Source organism: Octodon degus, unplaced genomic scaffold, assembly GCF_000260255.1.
Source record: "Octodon degus isolate 3935 unplaced genomic scaffold, OctDeg1.0 scaffold00094, whole genome shotgun sequence".
Lineage (NCBI taxonomy): Eukaryota > Metazoa > Chordata > Mammalia > Rodentia > Octodontidae > Octodon > Octodon degus.
Window position 1 is genome coordinate 10,692,535 of NW_004524670.1, and position 4,454 is coordinate 10,696,988.

General features: G+C 42.3%; 1 protein-coding gene and 1 pseudogene across 3 annotated transcripts in view; both read left to right on the plus strand.

The window, feature by feature from the left end:
- Musk (muscle associated receptor tyrosine kinase) overlaps positions 1 to 4,454 on the plus strand; it is a 144,425-nt gene that overhangs the window by 114,072 nt on the left and 25,899 nt on the right. The gene's annotated exons all lie outside the window — the stretch shown is intronic.
- LOC101569251 lies at positions 1,329 to 2,259 on the plus strand (annotated as a pseudogene).

The following is a 4,454-nucleotide window of genomic DNA, read 5'->3' on the forward strand; positions in this document are numbered from 1 at the left end:
AGCTGTGTGATTCCCAATTTGTTCTGTGTTAGCGTCCTCTGCACTTGTTATGGGTGGGCTTGGGTTCTGAGATTGCATTTTGTGCCTTCTCATTGGCATTTTGTGTAGCACTGTCTCCTGACCTTTGTAGTAGAGCTTTAGTACAGTTATAACCTTGGCACCTACTGAAGTTCATTTGCAGATCTACAATGTTTGGGTTTATTCAGCTGTGCCTGACTTGGGACTGGCTGCTGTGCTCAGCTACTTCCTGATGCTGCCCTTGGGAGTGAAACTGTTGTGTCCCTCTGGCCAGATGTTCTGCCGCTGGACTAGCTGGATGGTTTTGTCCCCTACTCTCTCTCTGCATTGATTGAGCTGCAGTGTTTCATCCCAGGCCTGTATGCCAAGCCTGAGTCTGGAGGGGACAAGGTGGAGTAGGGTGGAGAAGTAGATCTCCCACACACTCACCAGTCCTGGACTAGGACTGGATTTGGGGGTCCCCAGAACACGACAGAAATTCTCACTGGGCGGGCAGGGTGGGGGGGTGCTGTGGAGTGTTGGGGGGCCCCAAGAGAGTGGAAGAGTGTCTCAGCCTTGCTGCACCTGGGCTGGGACTGGCATGTCCCTCAGGTGTAGGGTAGGAGGAAGCTCTCCCACAGACTGACCAGGCCTGGCCTAGGACTGGATCTTATACATCATTTTTGCTCTGAGGATTTTATTGTTTTACTAAGAAACACATGCATTTAAGGTGAATTACAGTGGAAGTATGTCCAAATTCTAAAGACTTAAAAGATAGACATAGGGCAAGCAAACTTAAGCAAAATAGTTTAAAGTCATTACCAGCTAAATCAATGCTCATTAAAGAACAGCCCTGAAGCACTGTTCATTTATGATTACACAAGTACTTTCAAATTGTAACAATAGAGAAAAAAATTGCTTTAACTTGAAATTTTGAACTTTAGAATTTTTATTATAAATCTTAAAAGATAATGTATATGTTAGCTAGCTCAAATTAGCTCTTGCACATTGCTTGCATATTTCAAAATATCATGCTATATATGATTACTAAAAACAAATTTGTCAATTAAAAATTATTTTAGGAGGAGCTAGCGGCGGCGGAGGAGGCGGCGGCCGAGGCCCTGGGGCGGGGGGAAGGGGGGGTAGCGCGACAGTGAGTGAGTGGCTGAGTGGGTTTACCCCTATGAGGCAGTGAGAGGCCCGGGGCCTACCTCCGAGGAGCGGGGTCACGGCGCCGCCTAGCAGCGGGCCCCCACTGGTCCCCCGGCCCGGTGGAGTGGCGGCGATGGCTCGGTTGTGAGGAGGCAGGGAAGCGGGTTCCGGGCCCCACCATGGAGGGCATGGACGTGGACCTGGACCCTGAGCTGATGCAGAAGTTCAGCTGTCTGGGCACCACCGACAAGGACGTGCTCATCTCCGAGTTCCAGCGGCTGCTCGGTTTCCAGCTCAACCCGGCCGGCTGCGCCTTCTTCCTGGACATGACTGGCTGGAACTTACAAGCAGCAATTGGCACCTATTATGACTTTGAGAGCCCAAACATCAGTGTACCCTCTATGTCCTTTGTTGAAGATGTCACCATAGGCGAAGGGGAGTCGATACCTCCTGATACTCAGTTTGTGAAAACATGGAGGATCCAGAATTCTGGAGCAGAGGTCTGGCCTCCAGGGGTTTGTCTTAAATATGTCGGGGGAGACCAATTTGGACATGTGAACATGGTGATGGTGAGATCCCTACAGCCCCAAGAGATTGCAGATGTCAGCGTCCAGATGTGCAGCCCCAGCAGAGCAGGAATGTATCAGGGACAGTGGCGAATGTTCACTGCTACAGGACTCTATTACGGAGATGTCATCTGGGTGATTCTCAGTGTGGAGGTGGGTGGACTTTTAGGAGAAACACAGCAGCTGTCATCTTTTGAAACTGAGTTCAACACAGCCGCATCGCAAGGTAGAAGGAAACTTCAACCCCCGTTTGCCTCTCCCCAAAAGAACCGACAATCAGATGAAAACAACTTAAAAGACCTTGGGGGGTTCCAGGTTCGACTCGATCAGCAAAAACACATGGGCTCCTGCTCCTGACCAAACCAAGCAAGATCAGGATGGACTGTCACAGAACTCTGTAAATCTGTCCCCCAGCACTCACTCAAACAACTTATCAGTAGTGACTTACAGTAAGGGGCTCCACGGGCCTTACCCCTTTGGCCAGTCTTAAACGGGTATCAGCAAGAAGAAAAATTAACAAAAGACAGAAGGCCTGACTTTGGGGGGGAGGACAAGGGGTTCCTCTGGATTCCAGATCACATCGCACCGACCCCTGGCTCTGACTCCCATCCCAGTAGAAGAGGAAGCAGCAGAACAGAGTAGTGTGGAGTGAACTCAGTATGCATGTGTGAATGCCGGATGGCAGGGATGGTGTTGGGGCCACCAAGAAATCCACACAGCCAGCCACCTTGGGTTTTGTTTATTAGGTGTCAGTCTAATAAGTCACTGGGGCAATCAGGGAAGGGAAGAAGTTCTAAATGGGGGAAATAAACCATCTTTTTAAACAAAATTACATATATATATGTAAGACCAGTGACAATAATGACATATATTAAGTGAAAATAAACTACTTCTAAGAATCTGTATTGATTTGGTGATATGTTATAGCTTATTATATTCCAATTTTTTAACAAGGCATCAAAAATTATTAGCTCTTTTTTACTTGGAGAATTTTATTAAGAATTTTTATTAGCCAGTTGTCCTAGGAGTTGCATTTACCAACTTCTGCTTAGAAAACAAACCACATATAGAGTCCCTAGGAATAAAGGAATAAACACATTTTGAGTTTGCTTGGAAGATTGGAAATTGGGCTTACTTTGCTGAGAGGGCTGAAAGGGGAGACAGGGCGGCTGGCACGGAAGGGAGATCAGCCCAAGGAGTGGTACAGCTGCCAAGCGCACTTCTGCTAGAGATACGGGGGTCAGAGTGTAGAGTCCCACTAGCCTGGCTCTGTCATCATGACAGGGCATGGTTGGTTATTTAGCAAATCTTTGGACGAACCATTGTGTGTTCAAAGGGATCCTTTTGTAGCTACTAGAAGACAGCATTTTTACAATGTGGCTTATGCATGTTAAAGTAGAAAAAAATAGAAATGACAAATGCTCCATTCAATATCTCAAGTGTAGACATTATATCCAAAGTCAAGTCCCTTAACATCTGCAAGTACGTCAGTCATTGAGGAAACTTTAATAAATGTATATATTATAAATTTTTTCAACAGAGTGTTTTCACAAGCTAATGGACTTTAGGCCATTGGAAATTATAACCAAAACTATAACAAAGACATAGTTTTTATTCCAAATGTACTGGTATTTATTTTCTCTTTTGCATTATGTAGCTTATTCTAAAAACAAATGAGTATTCAATTCCGTTATGCCACACTAAGGTTGTTTCAAAGATTTTTCTAGGGCTTTTATTGAAGGAAATAGCAGAAATCCAAGGAGAAGAATTTTTGGTTGTTAGTTGTTGGCAAAATAGTCTCCTACCTCTAAGGCTATTTGCACTAATAAGTGTTTTCTTAGGTCTACTTTTTTTTCCCCAAAAAGATGTGGCTTTTTTGTGTAATTAAAGGAAAAACACAAAGAATATGTATTAATTTTAAAATATCCTGAAAATAAACACAGCATCATTCCAGTAGTTTACATAGAATATTCAGACCCTAGATGAATAATTCTGAGTTCAAAGATGCTGTAGGAAATATTTCACTTCTACGTAATGCAATTTTTTTTTCTGTTAAGTGAATAGGGTCATACTTGTTCTTTTGATCATCCCTTTTTACTGAGCTACAATATCAATATGTGGGACCATTTTATAAGTTTTATAAACTATTTCTGTTCACTAGTTATCCAGTTTCTTAAATCATAGCATTTTTTACAACATTTTTGGGCATGAGTATATCCAGATTTAGTCCCCTAAGCTTTTGTATCATAAGCCATTTCTCTCGTTTTTTTCTCACACTTACCTAAGTTTTCACAGCAGTTTTATTTTTTCTTATTTATGGCCTCTGTTTTAAATCATCCAGTGTTGGGCTGGGGAAATAGCTCAACAACATAAACACCTGCCTGGAAAACTTAAGGTCCCAAGTTCGATTCCAGTACCACACACACACACAAAAAGATACTAAAACATCCACTGTATAAAATAATATAGTAAAAATGTTGATGACCAATTGGAGAAAGGCTAATCTGAATTAAAGCAGCATTCTATATTATAAAACATTATTTTAAAGTATGGCTATGTTTCTTAGAAGTTTCTTGTCTTATCTGAACAAATCTTATTTTAATAAATTTGAAAACTAACCAGTGTTGATTTATATATTATCCTCTTTCCAAATTCAAATAGGATGTCTTAACAATTTAAAATCTTCAAATAAATTTCAATGCATTTTTTATATAAAGATAATGAAATGCTCAATTCCAG